Below are 21,221 nucleotides of genomic sequence, written 5' to 3'. Positions count from 1 at the left end.
CAAAAATTGTTTCATTGGTGGATTCCGTGGAGCCTCGGCAGAGCGTTTTTAATCTCATTTGTATTCTTAGATTCAACAAACATGAGATGTGTCCCACACTTGAAGAAGTACATCAAATTTTAGAGATATCCCTTTGCTTTCAATCTTACAAGCTATATTCGGAGATCCCAAATGCTTAACAAAGCTATAATCTATAATCAGTAATCACAAATGCTCAAGTGTTATAATTTGCTTTCAAACTCAAAACAAAATGTATTTATTGGGGTATAAAATATATACTAATTCGACACATTACATAGCCTTTCCAGTCATATTTTTGCTCATACCTAAAAATTCATAATCATCGTCATATAAAGATAAAGAGGAGATAAAGAGGAGAAATCATATACACAGATGGTCTATATCACATTTGAATAAAGAGTGGGACTCCAAGAGACTTCTCTGTATGTGGAAAACAAAATCCATTTAAAAGATCATCTAGGACTTGACAATTCTTTTGGACGGAGGATGGGAGTGGAGTCGGGAAGGTTGTTAACTTAGGCAATGATCCAATCGTTATTTTGGTGGTGGATATTGACGAACTCTTGCCGGAACATCTCCTCCTTTTGCCACTCTTCTCACCTCTCCGCCAACCCATCGCTTTCAAGCATTCTAACAACTTCTGATATCTTGGGACGTTCCATTGGGGAGCTCAACGTGAAGAACAGAGCCACCTGGATAAGTTGCTCCACCTCATCTTCGACACAGTTTCCCTGTATATCTGCATCGACTAGTGTTTCCACTTTCCTGTCTTTCAGAAGTCCTTTCACCTAAATTTTTTGAGTATTTTGAATCACATATGTCATATGACAGGTTATGAAATGATCTCATTAATAAAGAAGAGCACCATCTATCAACTACTTTCCAAATCAGAGAAATAGCCATAATAGTAAAAGAAAGGTCACAAAATTGGACATTTGAAAACTGATAATAAGAATGAAACAGAGAGACAAAGGTGGCTTATGATTTTCAATTTTTATTCAAAATTTCCTTTTCTTTGTCCAAATTAAAATGTGTGAAAACTTCAATCCTAAAATTTCAATATAGAATTTATGGTGTTCAAGGTAAAGACTGAGCCTCATATAGTATTATGGTGTATTTTTCTTTTCAAGGTTCAATACTATGAAATAAAAGATGACTAAATTCTAAGTTTCCTAGCATTTGTAAACATGATGGTCATTTAAGATTGTGATACTATAAAAATTAGTAAATCACGATGACGACAAATTTCTTCAATGTAACTGTTGAGTAGACTTTACATTAAAATGCATTCAGCGAGACATTTTTTTTTTTTTGAATACCATCATGAACATTACTTGATTCATTTTGAATTATATAAGCAACAAAATAACAATTCCATTCATGTACTTTTGACAAACCTTATAGACAGCAAATTGGAAGCAGATTTTTTACAGAAGGGCTTTTAAGATGAACTCAAAGAATGTTATGAAAACAGCCAATTCAAGTACCCTAGTTACCTAATGAAAACAGATCGTATGAGGGAAATAAATGCTTACCCAATCTAGCAACATAACGTCGTCGTCATTGGCAAGTCGAGCAAGATCAAAAGCCCTTTGTCCAATGATGAGCTCCAAAAGCATGACTCCATACCCAAAAACATTAGTTTTCTCTAAAGACTTTCCAATTGAGAGCTACTCGGGAGCAATATGCCCAATTGTACCACGCACAGCAGTGGTAACATGTGTATCCTTGTAATCCATAAGTTTCTGTCACGACCCCATTCCGCCGCTAGTAGAATGGTGCCATGATGGCCAGTAATCCGAGAATACCAAAGGCCAGCTTGCAAGGTCACACACAATCAGAGTATACATATGGGGCTTACATGTGCGGAAGCAATAAATTTACATCTAATTAGTTCATAAGAGCTGTGCATAGATTAAATGAAATGACATACATCTTGACATGGTCTTACAACTTAAATACAATTAAAATAAGTACACAATGCATCTTGATCAAAAGGCTTCTCAAGCCGACATATACAAAAGAAATAAACTACCAAGCCAAGAAGCATAATCTTCAAGATGTTACAAAATAAGAATCCAAAACATCTTGCAAATAATCATCTAGGTGTCACCGCCTTCTTGCTCGTCACCTACATATATATAAGGAGAGGGTGAGCTTGGATATTCAGTGAATGATATTAGTAATAAAGGTTTGAATGAATGATATCCAAGATCTTTATCAAAACAATACATATCATAGCATGTAACAAAACATGGGATGAATCAAGGTCATCAATCAAATCTTTCAAATCTTCAAGGGATGCTTACTAGCATCTACATAATACAAGGGATGACATTCCGGACAAACCCCCGCGGTAAACCGTCGGTGGCAAGACAAGGGAGATATCTCAAACAAGGGTGCTAGTTACATTATAGTCCCCTAGCACTAAAGACTTTCCAAGACAAACGCGCTAGTTGCATTATAGTCCCCTAGCACTAAGGACTTTCCAAGAATGTCATCAAAACGAACATAATACTTGATACAAAAATTAGGGATAACCATTCATGCTTGAACAAACACTTTTCCAAAACGAAACAAGCAAAGCTTTTATCAAACGTTAAAACATAGTTTTATTAAAAATACCACTCACATAGCTCTTCGGGTGTGGGGATTACAAGCAAGGATCAAAGGCCTACAAGTACATAATAAATCCCATTGAATGCATTTCTAGAAGACAAGGAGCGATGCTCAAAGATGGATATGAAATGCATTCCTAAAAAAAGCTTTGAATGAGTGTAAATGATCTCAGCATTTCTTTCAAAACTAAGTCAAGACAAAGCAAAACATGTGCTAAGAGTTAAAACACTGTTTCTTATCTCGGGAAAACATACTGGGTATCAACCAGGTCTTGGCCGAGGTCCCACATCTCTTGGTCGAGGTATGGTCCCGTTGACCACATTCAGGGAAATGGAGTCTAGAAGTTCTGGGTTTCTTTTTGAAGAACTTGAAGGGCATGAATGCTAAAATCATAACTTCTTTATTCAAAATCTGAGATTTCATGATATGAGTTCAAAAGTATGGACCTGGGTACCTGTACTTGAAAATCTTCTTGAAAACAAACACAAAACATGGAACTGGTTATAAACTTTCGGATCAAAACATGGTTTTAACTTAAGAACACAAGAACATCATTTTCTCTTTCCTAAACAAGCTTTAAATCAATGCATGGCTTATGAGTCTTGCTAGATCATGCAATGCGATCATATGAACATAAAGAATAACAAGAGTGGATCAAGAATCTAACCTCAAAACACAGATCTAACGGTTCAAGGTGTGAAGATCAAGCTTGGAAATCTATTCTCACTCTAAGAGCTCTTCTTCCTTCCTTCATAGAGCTTCTCTCTCTTCTAGGGCAAGGATATAACAAATGATATGTTTTCTCTACTGCCGGTTGACTTAACCCTCTGTTGGGACACGTGGCAACGGCTGGTTGGCTCTCCTAAAAAAGGTGACAGAATGACAAGACAAGAGTAAGACAAAGTGTGTATAACAAGCAAGGTGACAAGGGCACTATGACAAGGCAATGACCTCGGATCAAGACATAGGCTTCGGCAAGTGGGTTTCAATGATCTCGGCTAGGAAGGATAACACTTAGCCTAGTTGTGCCACACCTCAGCCTAGATGTGCCACACCTCAGTCTAGGTCATACCAGTCCAGGAACAAGATCACTAGGTGTAAGGATCAAGGATGTTGGATGCCTAGATGATAACATCTCGGCCTAGATGCTGAAGTGAGGGTGGAGGTCAACCAAAGGGGTTCCAAGATGGTCCTATGTGTAAGAGGTTCAAAGGTGTGATCTAGGCTTAAGATGACATCGGCTAAACACACACCAAGCAAGGAACAAAGCATGCAAGCGACACTTAGACAAAACAAATCAAGGTCTGCAAGTGCAAATTTAATCAAGACAAGATCATGCAAATGCACGTGAGCATGACTAAGATATAGTGAGGGTTGTTACATCCTACCCCCTTTAAAGAAGTTTGGTCCCCAAACTTGAGTTACCTTGTCCCACAAACAACTCCGGATGTCGGATTCTCATCTCTCCTTCCATTTCCCATGTAGTATCCTTGCCATAATGCTCTTTTCATTCAACCTTCACTATCGGTATCAACTTGTTCTTCAACTGTTTCACTTGTCTATCAAGAATCCGTATTGGCTTCTCTTCATAACCCAAATCTTTATTAATCACAATTCCGAAATGATCAATCACATGCAATGAATCTCGAATATACGTCCTCAACATTGAAATATGAAACACATTGTGGACTTGACTTAGTTCTGGCGGCAAAGCAAGTCTGTAAGCGACGGGGTTAACTTTCTCAAGAATTTCAAATGGTCTAATATAATGAGGTGCCAATTTACCTTTCTTCCCAAATCTTGTAACTCCTTTCGTCGGCGAAATCTTCAGGAATACATGATCCCCAACTTCAAATTCTAACTCTCTTCTCCTCTAGTCGGCGTAACTCTTCTGTCAACTCTGAGCAGTCCTAATTCTTTGCTGGATAAGTTTAATCTTCTTAGTTGTCACTTGAACCAGTTCGGGACCAATCAAAGCTTTGTCTCCTATCTCGGTCCAACATATCGGCGATCTGCACTTTCTTCCATACAAACCTTCATACGGCGCCATGCCAATGCTAGCTTGATAACTGTTGTTGTAGGCAAATTCCACTAATGACAAATGCACTTCCTAACTTCCCTTGAAGTCCAATACAAATAGCCTAAGCATATCTTCAAGTGTCTGAGTTGTTCTCTCTATTTGCCCATCGGTTTGGGGATGAAAAGCTGTGCTAAACCTAAACTCGACTCCCAAAGCTCTTTATAGACTCTGCCAAAATCTAGAAACAAACTTCGTATCTCGGTCTGACACAATGGACATCAACACTCCATGAAGTCTAACAATCTCATTCATATACAACAAAGCAAGTTGATTGGCATTAAAGGTAGTCTTAACAAGCAAGAAGTGTGCTGACTTAGTTAATCTATCAACTATAACCCAAATTGAATCCATACCTTTTTGTGTCCTCTGCAAACCAATCACAAAATCCATGGAGATGTGTTCCCATTTCCACTCAGGAATTGACAAAGGTTGAAGAAGTCCTGCTGGTCTCTGATGCTCTGCTTTCACTTGTTGACAATATAGACACTGAGATACAAACTCGGCTATTTCTCTTTTCATATTTGGCCACCAAAAAGTTTGCTTCATATCTTGGTACATATTGGTATTTCCTGGATGAACGGAAAATCTGGAACCATGGGATTCCTGCAAAATTCTCCTTTTTAACTCCGGGACGTCGGCCATGCACAATCTCCCTTCAAACTTAAGTACCTGATTCTCAATGGTGTATCCCGACCTCGGCTTGGTGACAAACTCATCAATTACCTTCTTGAAGAATTCATCCTCTCTCTATCTTGTCTTTACTTCCTCCATAATAGTCGGCTTCACTGAAATCATTGCCAAACATGCCAAATTCCTAACTAACTTCTTGCTCAACGCGTCGGCCACTGAGTTTGCTTTACCCGGATGGTACTGAATCTGCATATCATAGTCTTTCAATAACTCAAGCCATCTTCTCTGCCTCATAATCAATTCCTTCTGAGTGAACAAGTACTTTAGGCTCTTGTGATCTGTGAAAACTTGGCAAGAAGCTCCATACAAGTAATGGCGCCAAATTTTCAAGGCAAACACTACGGTTGCTAGTTCTAAATCATGGGTAGGATAATTATTTTCATGGGGCTTCAACTGGCGAGATGCATATGCTATAACCTTACCCCCTTGCATTAATACGCAACCCAAACCCTTATGTGAAGTATCACTATAAATCTGAAATTCCTCATTACTTGATGGTAGTACAAGAACTGGTGTTGTAACTAACCTCGTCTTTAGTTCTTGGAAGGCTGATTCTCTACCTTGGTCCATTCATATGCCACTCCCTTTTGAGTCAATTGCGTCAATGGTACTGCAATCTTCGAGAAGTCCTTCACAAACTTTCTATAATAACCTGCCAAACCCAGGAAACTACAAACCTCGGACACATTATTTGGTGTCGGCCAATTCACAATGGCTTCGATTATGCTAGGATCAACCGAAATACCTTCTTCATTAATCACATGTCCCAAAAATGAAATGCTGGAAAGCCAAAACTCACACTTGCTAAGCTTGGCGTACAACTTTCTTTCTCTCAAAATCTGTAAGGCAAGTCTCAGATGCTTCTCATGCTCGACTCCACTCTTGGAATAGATCAATATATTCTCGATGAAAACAACCACGAACTCATCTAGGTATGGCTTAAAGACTCTATTCATCAAATCCACGAATGCTACAGGAGCATTAGTCACTCCAAAAGGCATTACCAAAAATTCGTAGTGGCCATATCTTGTCCGAAAAGCAGTCTTCTCACATCCTCGGCTTTAACCTTGAGCTGATGGTAGTCCAACCTAAGATCAATTTTATAAAAGACTCATGCTCCTTGTAGTTGATCAAGCAAATCATTGATCCTCGGCAATGGGTACTTATTCTTAATGGTTACCTTGTTCAGTTCTCGATAATCAATACAAAGACGAAGTGTATCATCTTTTTTCTTTACAAATAGAACTGGTGCTCCCCAAGGTGAAGTGCTCGGCCTAATAAAGCCCTTATCCAACAACTCTTGTAATTGCAGCTTCAACTCCTTGAGCTCGGCTGGGGCCATTTTAGAGGGTGTTTTGGAGATAGGCTGGGTTCCCGACATAACGTCAACAATAAAGTCTACTTCTTTATCGACTAAGTGGCCAGGCAAATCATTTGGAAAGACGTCGGGGAATTCATTAACAATTGAGATATCGGCCATTTTGACGTTTCCATTAGGATTACTTAGTACACTACACAAGTAACCTCGACACCCTTTTTGGATTAACTTATAAGCTTTCATAGACGGAATCAAGTAAGGTGGGGGTACTACTCCTTTACCCTGAAACGTAACCTCGGCTTGGTTTGGGGGTTTCAAGGTGACACTTTTGGAAACACAATTAATGGATGCACGATTAACTACTACCCAATCCATTGCCAATATGACTTCAAAATGGGTCATGTTCAACGACATCAAATCAACCAGTAATTCAACATTCTCACTTACAACTACACATGCTTTATAAATGGACGCGACAGTCATGGTTCTCCTAGATGGAGTAGATGTGGATAACGCATAACCAAGGGGTTCTAGTTCCCGATTCAACTTCTCGGCAAACTTAGTAGACACAAATGAATGTGTAGAACCCGAATCAATCAATATATATGCATCCTGAGAGCAAATTGGAATGGTACCTGACACTACTATCTCGGCACTCTGGGTGTCTCCTGGCATTAATGCAAAGACTCTGCCCTGCCTCGTCTGTGCCTTGCCGACGTTGCTTTTTTTGTGCAGCACCCGAAGTACTCCTATTGTTCTTACCATCATTAGACTTAGTTTTGGGACAGTCTTTAACGCGATGACCCATCTCACCACATTCAAAACAAGCCCCAAACTCCCAACGACAAACTCCAGAATGTGGCTTCCCGCAACTTGCACATGTCGGCCTAGTATTACTTCCTCGATTTGAGTTGCTTGAATTGCCAACATTTACTCTCTTCTTGGCATCAAACGATGCTCGGCGGTTTTCATAGTTCTGCCTCTTTCTCTGACTCTCTCCTGCACTCTAATATCTATTCAAGTTGGCTTCCGCCAAGATGGTTTTATCCAACACTCCGACATAAGTCAGCATGTTGAGCATATTAACTCGATCTTGTATTGGTCCCTGAAGACCACTCTCGAACTTCTTAGCCCTCCTGTATTCGTCATTGACCATGTGAGGTGCATACCTTGCTAATTCGATGAAAGGGCGATCGTATTCGGCCACTGTTTTGTTGCCCTGTGTTAACATCTGAAACTCTATGGTCTTGTGATCTCGAACGCTGAGGGGAAAATGCTTGTTGTAGAATAACTCCAAAAATCTGGCCCATGTCAAGCCTGGATTACTTTCTCGGATCATCATCCACCACCTACGAGCGTCGTCATCCAATGTGAATGTTGCCAATGACACCTTCTGAGCATCGGTGCTGGGAAAAATCTAAAACAACTTCTCCATTTTCAAAAGCCACGCTTTGGCTTTCATCGACTCTGATACCAATCTGTCACGACCCCATTCCGCCCCTAGTAGAATGGTGCCATGATGGCCAGTAATCTGAGATTACCAAAGGCCAGCTTGCAAGGTCACATACAATTAGAGTATACATATGGGGCTTATATATGCGGAAGCAATAAATTTAAATCTAATTAGTCCATAAGAGCTGTGTATAGATTAAATGAAATGACATACATCTTGACATGGTCTTACAACTTGAATACAATTAAAATAAGTACATAATATATCTTGATCAAAAGGCTTGTCAAGCCGACATATACTAAAGAAATAAATTACGAAGCCAAGAAGCATAATCTTCAAGATGTTACAAAATAAGAATTCAAAACATCTTGCAAATAATCATCTAGGCATCACTGCCTTCTCAAGATGCTAAGAGTATGTAAAATATGACTTTAAAACAAAATGAACAAATAGATATGTATGCAAGTAACAAACAATCATGCAGAGATGATGCACATCTTGTCAAGTAGCAAACAATATGATACAATCCTAAGATCATTCTAAGGGAGATCCTATGCTCTTCAGGACTCAAAGTGTGTGAATAACGTACTATAAGGAACCGGTGCTCTGATACCAATCTGTCACGACACCATTCTGCCCCTAGTAGAATGGTGCCATGATGGCCAATAATCCGAGATTACCAAAGGCCAGCTTGCAAGGTCACGCACAATCAGAGTATACATATGGGGCTTACATGTGCGGAAGCAATAAATTTAAATCTAATTAGTCCATAAGAGCTGCGCATAGATTAAATGAAATGACAAACATCTTGACATGGTCTTACAACTTGAATACAATTAAAATAAGTACATAATACATCTTGATCAAAAGGCTTCTTAAGCCGACATATACAAAAGAAATAAACTACCAAGCCAAGAAGCATAATCTTCAAGATGTTAAAAAATAAGAATCCAAAACATCTTGCAAATAATCATCTAGGTGTCACCGCCTTCTTGCTCGTCACCTACATATATATAAGGAGAGGGTGAGCTTGGATATTCAGTGAATGATATTAGTAATAAAGGTTTGAATGAATGATATCCAAGATCTTTATCAAAACAATACATATCATAGCATGTAACAAAACATGGGATGAATCAAGGTCATCAATCAAATCTTTCAAATCTTCAAGGGATGCTTACTAGCATCTACATAATACAAAGGATGACATTCCAGACAAACCCCCGCGGTAAACCGTCGGTGGCAAGACAAGGGAGATATCTCAAACAAGGGTGCTAGTTACATTATAGTCCCCTAGCACTAAAGACTTTCCAAGACAAACGCGCTAGTTGCATTATAGTCCCCTAGCACTAAGGACTTTCCAAGAATGTCATCAAAACGAACATAATACTTGATACAAAAATTAGGGATAACCATTCATGCTTGAACAAATACTTTTCCAAAACGAAACAAGCAAAGCTTTTATCAAACGTTAGAACATAGCTTTATTAAAAATACCACTCACATAGCTCTTCGAGTGTGGGGATTACAAGCAAGGATCAAAGGCCTACAAGTACATAATAAATCCCATTGAATGCATTTCTAGAAGACAAGGAGCGATGCTCAAAGATGGATATGAAATGCATTCCTAAAAAAAGCTTTGCATGAGTGTAAATGATCTCAGCATTTCTTTCAAAACTAAGTCAAGACAAAGCAAAACATGTGCTAAGAGTTAAAACACTGTTTCTTATCTCGGGAAAACATACTGGGTATCAACCAGGTCTTGGCCGAGGTCCCACATCTCTTGGTCGAGGTATGGTCCCGTTGACCACATTCAGGGAAATGGAGTCTAGAAGTTCTGGGTTTCTTTTTGAAGAACTTGAAGGGCATGAATGCTAAAATCATAACTTCTTTATTCAAAATCTGAGATTTCATGATATGAGTTCAAAAGTATGGACCTGGGTACCCGTACTTGAAAATATTCTTGAAAACAAACACAAAACATGGAACTAGTTATAAACTTTCGGATCAAAACATGGTTTTAACTCAAGAACACAAGAACATCATTTTCTCTTTCCAAAACAAGCTTTAAATCAATGCATGGCTCATGAGTCCTGCTAGATCATGCAATACGATCATATGAACATAAAGAATAACAAGAGTGGATCAAGAATCTAACCTCAAAACACGGATCTAACGGTTCAAGGTGTGAAAATCAAGCCTGGAAATCTATTCTCACTCTAAGAGCTCTTCTTCCTCCCTTTCCAAAGCTTCTCTCTCTTCTAGGACAAGGATATAACAAATGATATGTTTTCTCTACTGCCGGCTGACTTAACCCTCTGCTGGGATATGTGGCAACGACTGTTTGGTTCTCCTAAAAAAGGTGACAGAATGACAAGACAAGAGTATGACAAAATGTGTATAACAAGCAAGGTGACAAGCACACTCTGACAAGGCAATGACCTCGGATCAAGACATAGGCTTCGGCAAGTGGGTTTCAATGATCTCGGCTAGGAAGGATAACACTGGGCCTAGCTGTGCCGCACCTCGGCCTAGATGTGCCACACCTCGGTCTAGGCCATACCAGTCCAGGAACAAGATCACAAGGTGCAGGGATCAAGGATGTTGGATGTCTAGATGATGACATCTTGGCCTAGATGTCGAAGTGAAGGTGGAGGTCAACCAAAGGGGTTCCAAGATGGTCCTAGGTGTAAGAGGTTCAAAGGTGTGATCTGGGCTTAAGATGACCTCGGCTAAACACACACCAAGCAAGGAACAAAACATGCAAGAGACACTTAGACAAAACAAATCAAGGTCTAGCAGTGCAAATTTAATCAAGACAAGATCATGCAAATGCACGTGAACATGACTGAGATATAGTGAGGGTTGTTACAGTTTCGCTACACCAAAGTCTCCAACAACTGCTTCGAATTCCTTATCCAACAATATATTTGCAGCTTTGACATCACGGTGAATTATCTTTAGGTCGCAATGATCGTGCAAATATGCAAGGCCTCTTGCGGATCCCAATGCAATTCGTTTCCTTTTGGGCCAATCAAGTGAGGGTTCTGAATCCGGTCGCTCTACAACAATGAAACAATGAGATCATGCAAACATTGTAGAGATTAAGTAAGGTTGGGAATATTGATTTTAAAATTTTTTAACATTTGCTCAAAAACTTTGGGTCAACTATAATTTTTTAACCATCAACACCTAAAAGTAAAGTATATGTGAAGAAATCTGAAAAAATCAAAATAAAAATAAAAACAATTCAGTAAAGACAAAGAAAAATATGAAAATGTGATTACCCCCCTCCCAATTTTCTTTTGCCTTTAGTGTTTTTTCCTCTTCATATTTTAGTCTTTTTCTTTTATTTTATTTTAAAACTTTTTAGATGCATCAAAAAAAGTATTTAAAAAAACTAAACTATGAAATTTTTTTCCTATTTTCTGAAAATTGAGTTTTTTACTCTTCATATTTTTTTAATATTTTAAGCAAATTTTGTAGTTTAAAAGTATAATATTTGTGAATTTTAAAAAAAAAATCACTAAATACCAAAAATACAAAAAAAAAATTATGAAAATTCAGTACATTTCCACATTCTTGTTTATTTATCAAATTTTTTTAAATATTATTTTACAAATATTTTACTTTTTAGATACATTTAGGTTAGGTGCATCTAAAAAGTAAAAAAATTAAATTAAATTAAATATTAAAAAAATTGACTAAAAACAAGAAAATAAAAAAAAATAAAAATCTCAATATTCAGAAAATTAAAATTCATAAAATTGAAACAAAATAGGATGTCACAAAACCGTTTTTGAAAAATCATACTAAACAAACCTTTTCTCTTGGTATCAAATTGGGATTTGGAATAGAAATAAAGCATATTGTATCAAATATACTAAAAGTTCTAATGAATATAATACTTGACAAACAATTAAAAAAAGGAAGCATATGAAGATGCATCGAAGTGGTACCTCTTAAACATGAGGCAAAATTTCCATTAGACATAAAGAGATAAACAAGCAATCGTTCTATCAGTGTCATGCAAAAGCCACACAAATGTAGTAAATTTTGATGGACAACCATGCTGATCATTTCCACTTTTGTTTGGAACTGCAGCTTCCCACCTTGATTGCGTTCCTCTTTTAGTCTTTTTACTGCCACTAGAGAGCCATTGGCCAATCGTCCTGTTGTGCCTAGAAGACAGAAAACAATCACACACAAGCACACAAGCAAGGACATACAAAGATTTACGTGGTTCGGCAAATCGCCTACATCCACAGGCAGCAGATTTGAGTATATGGAGAGAAATACAAAATTACAACAATGGAGGCGAAGGAGACACAGTACTCTTGCTCACACTCTATTTTGTTGCTTACACTCTGTAATTCTCACACTCTCTTCTTTCACCACCCAAAACTCCTTCCATTCACTATCCATTTATGGATACAATGGGAGAGCCAAGCCACCGACAACATTAAAGGCAGCCACCGACAAGATCAGCCACCCTACCATGAGTAACTTGGCTGAATCTCTAGCTTCTTCATTTGTCTTCAAACAACAGCCATTGTTGGCAAAGAAGATCTGAGCCAATCTTCAACAAATCTCCACCTTGGCGAGGATTCTCTATCCAACATAATGATCGATCAACACTACCATGCACCCTGAAAGTGGTCAGTTCCGAGAGATGTTGACCGAGTCCAAACAGTGTTGGACCTTGATCCCAGAAACCACTTTTGTGAGCATATCGGCCGGATTATCTACAGTACTAACCTTTTGAAGCAGAATATCCCCTTCATTCACAATTTCTCGGATGAAATGGAAACGAACATCAATGTGCTTGGTGCAGGAATGATGAACCTAGTTCCTTGCCAAACAAATGGCACTCTAACTGTCGCAGCACACCTCAACGCGCTTTTGAACAATACCCAAGTTCTCAATCAACCCATATAGCCAAATAGTTTCCTTAAAGGCTTCTGTCATTGCCATATACTCTGCCTCTGTAGTAGAAAAAGCCACCGTTGACTGAAGCGTTGACCTCCAACTCACCGGCCCTTTAGCAAGTGTAAATAAATACCCTGTTATTGACCGGCGTTTGTCCAAGTCACCAGCATAATCTGAGTGCACATATCCAACCTGTTTCTGTCCGAGTCTATGATCTCTCTCGAACTTCAAACCCATATTAATTGTGCCATGTAAGTACCTTAAGATCCACTTCACTACATGCCAATGACCTTTTCCTGGATCATGCATGTATCTGCTTACTATACTCACAGCATGTGAGATGTCTGGCCTTGTACAAACCATAGCATACATTAATGCACCAACTGCGTTTGCATTTAGAACCTATGCCATATGCTTCCGTTCTTTTTCTATGTGTGGAGACATCGAAGCACTAAACTTGAAATGAGGGGCCAATGGTGTATTCACAGCTTTTGTTTTCCCATTTATGCCAAATTTGTCTAACATCTTTTTCAAATACTGGGTTTGCGTCAGATAAACCATGCCCTTCTTCCTGTCTCTTTTGATCTCCATGCCAAGAATTTTCTTTGCTTCGCCAAGATCCTTCATTTCGAACTCTCCTGCCAACTGTGCCTTGAGTTTGTCAATCTCTAACTTGCTCTTAGATACAATCAGCATATCATCTACATATAAGAGCAAATAGATAAAGGAACCATCGGAAAGCTTACAAAAATATACATAATGATCATAATGGCTTCTTGTGTATTTCTTTTACGTCATGAACCGATCAAATTGCTTGTACCACTATCTCGGGGATTGCTTTAACATGTACAATGATTTGTTCAGCTTACAGGCGCAATTCTCTTTTCTAGTAACTTTGAAATCATTTGGCTGGGACATGTATATCTCTTCTTCAAGATCTTCATGTAAGAAGGCAGTTTTGACATCGAGTTGGGCGAGCTCGAGATCAAACTGTGCAACCAAAGCTAGCAAGATACGAATAGACGTGTGCATCACAACAGGTGAGAATACCTCATTGTAATCTATTCATTCCTTCTGGGCATAGCCTTTAGCTACCAATCTAGCTTTGAATCTGATGTTGTCTTTGCTTGGGATGCCTTCCTTCTTGGTGTAAACCCACTTACACCTAATTTTTTTCTTGCCCTTTGGAAGTTGCATTAACTACCAAGTCTGGTTCTTATGGAGTGACCCGATCTCTTCATCCATAGACTTTTTCCGTTTGACACTTTCTACATTCTGCACGACTTCTTTGAAAGTGCAAGGAACATTGTCTTCAATGATTAGAAGTGCATAGGCCACCATATCGGTCATCAAACTGGGTTACTTAGTAACCCTTTTTCCTTTTCTGATTGCAATGGGTTTTGACTGTTGTGGGGCCTCTGGATCTTCATTCTCATCTGAACTCTCTTCAAGATCTTCTTCAGAGCTATCAACTGAGACTTCTTTAAGATGGTTGACTAGTTGAATAGTCTTTGCTGGAGTCTCAAACTCCACTTGTACTGACTTCTTCAATGCTTCCTCATTCTCTTGAGGATTTTGCCGCTTCAGCATTTTAGACTCATCAAAGGTAACATCTCTTTTAGTGACAACTTTCTTTGATTCAGGGCACCGGAGTCTGTATCCTCTAACACTGTCACTAAAGCCCAAGAAGACAACTTTCTTGGCTCTAGGATCTAACTTAGATTTTGTAACATAAAAATAGGCTGGAAATCCAAAGATACGTAGCTGATCATAATTAGTAGCTGGCACTCCTGACCATACCTTGATGAGAGTCTTGCCATCTAGTTCTGCAGCAGATAGTCTGTTGACAAGATGACGAGCATAGTTCAATGCCTCGCCCCAAAATTGCTTAATCCTGAATGTGACAATATACACCGAACTTTCTCCACCAAAGTGTGGTTCATGCATTCTACAACTCCATTTTGCTGTGGCGTTCCACTAACTGTGAAATGTCTTACTATCCATTTATTCTGGCAAACCTCAAAGAAAGGATCTAATGTGTATTTGCCACCATTATTAGATCTGAGCTTCTTGATCTTCCTGCCTGTCTGGGTCTCAGTCATTTTCTTTCACGTAAGAAAGATGTCTAATATCATCTTTATGCTTCATTGTGTAAACTCATACTCTTCTTAAGAAATCATCAATGAACGACACAAAGTAGTGTTTACCTCCGAAAGAAGCATTCTTGGAAGGTCCCCAAGCATCTGTGTGAATGTAGTCCAGAATCCCTTTGGTACGATGAATGGTAGTACCAAACTTGATTTTTGTTTGCTTGCCCAGTATGCAATGCTCGCAGAACTCAAGCTTCCCTATCTTAGCACCTTTCAATAGGCCTTGCTTTACCAACCCTTGTAAAGCCTTCTCACCGACATGCCCTAGGCACGTGTGCCAAAGTCTGGAAGTGTCTGATGCATCATCTTTTGAGCTGGTGGAGACAACCACTCTCTATATGACTGTAAAGCCATCTAGGAAATATAAATTTCCCTTTTGAATACTGTAGACGTCCCCCGAACGCCCCGGGAGGGTTAGCTCCCATTCTGTTCATTTGGGGTCACTACAGCTCGGACTCTTGAAATGTCACGGTTCCTAATCTGAACCAAAGAGTCCAAATCCGGCAAATCGTTTTGAGAAACTGATTTTTGGAAAAAGTAGTGCCAAACATGGACTGCTTTGCCAGATACAGAGTCGCCACCTAAATATTTTATTTTGGGAAATTTAGGAAACCCTGACTCGGTGCCAAAAGGCCACGTGTCCGTCATCACCAAAGTTGCCTCGGCTCGGGAACTTGGGTACGATTGGGGAAGGTCACTTCGTGAGCACCCCCGCTCGCCCGGTCATAGACCGGCCTCTACTAACCATGATATCTAGTTTTGAAAACATTGTGAGTTCTTATTCCGGTTTATTAGCCTAGGTTACTATGTGATGCGCACAGCATACAAGTATAGACCGGGTCACCCGAATTGGAACAAAACATTTCATGCTTGTTTTTTTTTTAAAATGGTTTGCTACCCGCAGGTAGGCTTGAAACAATTGATGATTTATTCCAATTCAGATAATCCAACCTTCACCCACAGGCATTCAGGCAGTTATATCAGATAAGCACATAGCCTCATGGTAAACATGCTATTCGTGGCAGTACTCACACGCATGCAAGGATGCTAAAGCATAAAAACTTACCGAGTACTCCAAGCCAAAATAGACACTTATTAGAAATCATGCATGAATCCTAAGTATACAGAAATGTCTAATGCAACACATGCAAAATGCAACTATAGCAGGCTCGGCTATTCTAAGATGGTATATGAAATGCTACAACTACCATGTATTCAACTTGGAATTGAAAGTACGATGCAGTTAGTATGGTGCGCCGAGCCTGGTGCATGCAATACAGATGAATGAATGCAAAACATGCCGTCATACTGTATGCTAATTTAAACATGCCCTAATCTAACCATCATAAGCGGATAAATAAAAGGGAGAAAGACGTGGGGTTGGAAGACATACATCACACTCACCCACACTTATTACAGTTGTGCCCTCGCAGAGAGGGTCCGAATAAATATACAGTCCAAATATTACAGTCCCGAATAAAAGAATATTACAGTCCGAAATATTACAAAATTCTAATTAATTAAAGAATTAACTAAGAAAGCAAATAAAACTGGCGTGCAAGCCAGGGACTGCCTTGCTTCTGATGGATGATGCATGTCCGGATTGTCTTGCGCGGAAATCCACCGGAATGCCCCAATTAGCCTCTGTTTACACCTGTTCTTGAAATGCGTGCCAAGCCCCAAAAGGTTGCTGATTCCTGGTTTTGCTGCAACAGAGAGCAGGAAAGGGGCATAGCAATGTATTTGCACAAATATATGCATGTCTCGATCCTCGTGCCATCAATCACGCATACCGAGGCATGATGGCCGAGGAGTCGAAATGCACAACTCAATATAGGATGAATGCACATGAAACTACAGCTAAAACCAAACTCCATCATGGATAATCCGGAGTGTCGGTGATTGGGGAATTGAGACACATTCCGTCACTCGGAGTACGAAATGTACCTCGTTTCCCGTGCCCGGGCTAACTCCTATTCCGGACATGAAGCAATGACATGCATGAAATGCAGCTAAGATACAATCCTAACATACACAATGTTATAGAAATGAGATGCCTCGAAATATGTGCACACGGGCGCGCAAACCGAGAAAATGGCAGAAATAATGCAAATGATATGAAAATGAGATGCCTCGAAATGCGTGCACACGGGCACGTAAACCGAGGCGATGATGTGTGTCTCGAAATACGTGCACGTGGGCACGCAAACCGAGGCGATGATATGTGTCTCGAAATACGTGCATGCGGACACGCAGACCGAGGCGATGATATGTGTCTCGAAATACGTACACGTGGGCACGCAAATCGAGGCGATGATATGTGTCTCGAAATACGTGCACGCGGGTACGCAAACCGAGGCGATGATATGTGTCTCGAAATACGTGCACGCGGGCACGTAAACCGAGGCGATGATATGTGTCTCGAAATACGTGCACGCGGGCACAAAAACTGAGGCGATGATATGTGTCTCGAAATATGTGCACGCGGGGCACTCAAATCGAGGCGATGATATGTGTGAAAATGAGATGCCTCGAAATACGTGCACACGGGCACGCAAACCGAGGCGATGACGGAATGCTATGAAAATGACAAGGAAATGACAAAAGGGCTTATACCAACATTAGTGAGCCTCAGCCACACTCACATAGGATGTCGGCGGGTAAAAATGAAGTGCCTCGAAATGCGTGCACACGGGCACGCAAACCGAGGCGATGGCAGAATGCAATGAAATGACATGGAATGGACAAATGGGCATATACCAACATGAGTGAGCCTCAGCCACACTCACATAGGATGCCGGCGGATAAAAATGAAGTGCCTCGAAATGCGTGCACACGGGCACGCAAACCGAGGCGATGGCAAAATGTGATGAAATGATAAGGAAATGACAAATGGGCTTATACCAACATGAGTGAGCCTCAGCCACACTCACATAGGATGCCTGCGGATAAAAATGAAGTGCCTCGAAATGCGTGCACACGGGCACGCAAACCGAGGCGATGGCAAAATGTGATGAAACATGGCAAAAATGATATGCAAGCATGCTAATGGAATTTCAGCATTAAAATGTGGGGGAAAACAGTCCCGAAATGAAGCGAAATGACATGAAATGCAAGGAAATGTCCCGAAATGCGAATTTAGGCACCCGAAATGGCCTGTAGCTATGCTAAACATGCACAATATGGACATGTAATGCAAAGACAGAAGCTAGACAGTCCCAAAATATGGACTTTCACAGTTATAAACATGGCCAAACAGGAAGCATAGGTATGGCAAAAATGGCATGCAAGAATAGGGGCCAAAAGAGGGGTAATGAAGCAAGTGGTATAAGCAAAACCCAAACTGAAAAATTTCCTTCTACAACACTGAAGAGGGACTAAAAATATGAATATTTACAGTATATGGCAGACCTCAAATCAGTATAAAAATATGCCAAAAATGTGATGCAAGACAAGGCTCAAAAGGTGCTATAACATGAAGTATACAAAATAATCACCAAACAGAAAAAAAGTGTTAATGAAACATGAATTATAGGCCAAAATAAGGCCACTTTCAGTTCGGACCAAGGTCCAAAAACAGAAGCAAAGAGGGCTGCCAATTTATGCAAAAATGGGGCCAAATAGGGGATATAACTATAAGTGACACATGGAAACACCAAACAATGTTGAGCCCTTCTCCAATGTTGAAGAGGGGCTCAAAATAAGCCTAATGTCAGTTTACAACATGCTCAAAAACAGATTTCTCATGGGCCAAAAATAGCATGCAAAATCATGACATACAAGAGGATCAATGAAGTAAGTGTATTATGGAGGGCTCAAACAGGGTTGAGCCCTCAATGAAAAGTGAAGATGAGCTCAAAATAGGGCCCTTTTAAGTTAGGGCCGGAGCTTGAAACAAAAAGGAAGTGGGGCTTACAAATACATCAAGAAAAAGGGTCAAAAGGGTAAAAGTATTACTTACCCTTGAAGACTCAAACTTTTGTTGCTTCTTGGATGAATTTGCAGCTTCTTTGGCCTTTGAGAAACCTTCCTTGTTGCTGGAAATGAGGTGGTGGTGGTAGAGTTTGGTGGTGTAGAAGGAATGATGGTTAGGGAGTTAGGGTTTTTCAAAGAATTGAGAGCTATGGAGATGGAGTTTTGTATGGATGCTTGAAGGAGAGTTTTTCTAACCCTTGTAAGTGAAGCCACCAACTGGTTATAAGGGTTCAAAAGGGGGTGTAAAGGTGGGGGAAAAGGAGAGCAAAATTCCCCCACAAAATATCCCCCGGATAAATATCTTGTCTGGGGGATATTGCCCCACAGCTGTAAAGTGCACAGTGCAAGGAATACGGCCGGCCTATCACTTTTGTTGCAGGTGGCCTGGGGGATATTGCCCCACAGCTGTAAAGTGCACAGTGCAAGGAATACGGCCAGCCTATCACTTTTGTTGCAGGTGGCCGGCCGGCCACACCCCCTAGCCGGCCGGCTAGGGGTCAAAAGGTTCAATCATATTTTCTGGCCGGCCAGCAACTGGTGAGGTACTCCTATGTGTGTACAACACAACCATGTAGTTAAAAGTCCGAGAAAGTGGGTCCAAGGGGTTCAACATTGGCTCGGAAAGAGGGGGTCAAAAGGGTCAAGTTGAATTACTGGCCGGCCATTAACTTTTAGGGGCCTCTCAGGTGTGTAGATCACAGATATGTGGTTGAAAGTTCAAGAATGTGGGCCCATGGGGTTCAACATTAGCCCGGAAGAAAGGGGTCAAAAGGGTCAGGTAACCTTAATGGCAGGCCACCAACTTTTAGGGGCCTCCCATGTGTGTAGATCACAGATATGTGGTTGAAAGTTGGCAACATTAACTCCAAGGTATTCAACATTAGCCCGGAAGTTGGAAAAACGGGCGCCGGGAGGCTCCGAAGGAGAGATAACTGGTTGCTGCAACAATTGCTGGCCTCCCACCCTTCAGTGACCTCTCCAGTGATAAAACAGAGGTACCTGCCAAAAATGAACGAAAACCGTTGCAAAACGAAAGCTCGGGGACCAAAACACGCAGTTCGAGGTCCCGAAAATGGGCTATCAAGCACCGAAAGTGGCGTTCGGCCACGAAGTGGGTTTCTTAGACCCCAGTGTCCCTCAAAAGGGATTAAATAAGACGTATGCAAAAAACCAGAGCAAAAGGAGATGGTTAAGCGGTCCCGAACCGAGGCACACGGCCAACGGTCCCGAAAATCGGGAACCGGACTCCGAAATGGGCAAAATGGCCTACGGCCACCAAATGTAGCCTACGGACATTGAGAGATGGTCTACGGGACCTCTCCCTCCCCTCAGGAAAAGAAACAAAGAAAATCGAGTCTGATTCGCAAACCGAGACAAGGCACAGAAAAGGGTTCGGAAGTCCGGAGGCAGGGCTCACGGCCGCGACTCTGAATCTTCTGAACGAGCACATTATACAACATCACCAAGCGCTCAATCGGTGACGTCTGAGTCTCAAGGTCGGTCAAAAATGGGGTGTCTACAGTTGCTCCTCTTTGACAGAACTCGGAAGTCACAAGTGACGGGAGTGAATGTCAAAGCCCAGAGACGACCCATTTTTGACAAGGCCGAAGACTTAGACAAACATACGGAATAGACAGAGATGCGCCCGTAGGCATGCCCGCAGGCAGGGGGCAAAATGCAAATGAAAATGCAAGAAGATTTTGAAGATTGGACTTATACGCTGCGCGAAGCCGGTTTTGAAAGTTGGACTTATACGCTACGCGAAGCCGGTTATCACTCATGATTATGCGAATGCAGCAAGCTGTAATGGAGCAAGTATTCGCAAATAGATGCAACAGTTTTAAGCAAGAATGCAAAGCAATAACTACATTTCATGCAGTTAAGAATGCGGAGGATTATTCAATCCCCGCCACGTCTCACACGGAGAAGATACGATACCTACGCGATTCGTCTGGTCGCACCAGCTTCAATTGAACCGTACATACA

The 21,221-nt window shown here is 40.6% G+C and overlaps 1 pseudogene; it reads right to left on the bottom strand.

Annotated features, from left to right (window-relative positions):
* Positions 1-536: 536 nt before the first annotated feature.
* Positions 537-21,221, bottom strand: part of LOC114258812 (BRASSINOSTEROID INSENSITIVE 1-associated receptor kinase 1-like) — a 55,762-nt pseudogene continuing 35,077 nt past the window's right edge.

This window comes from Camellia sinensis, chromosome 2, assembly GCF_055761805.1.
Source record: "Camellia sinensis isolate YWXY chromosome 2, ASM5576180v1, whole genome shotgun sequence".
In the NCBI taxonomy this organism is placed as follows: Eukaryota; Viridiplantae; Streptophyta; class Magnoliopsida; order Ericales; family Theaceae; genus Camellia; species Camellia sinensis.
Note: the sequence above shows the minus strand (reverse complement) of the source record. Positions and strands in the feature narration are given on the sequence as shown.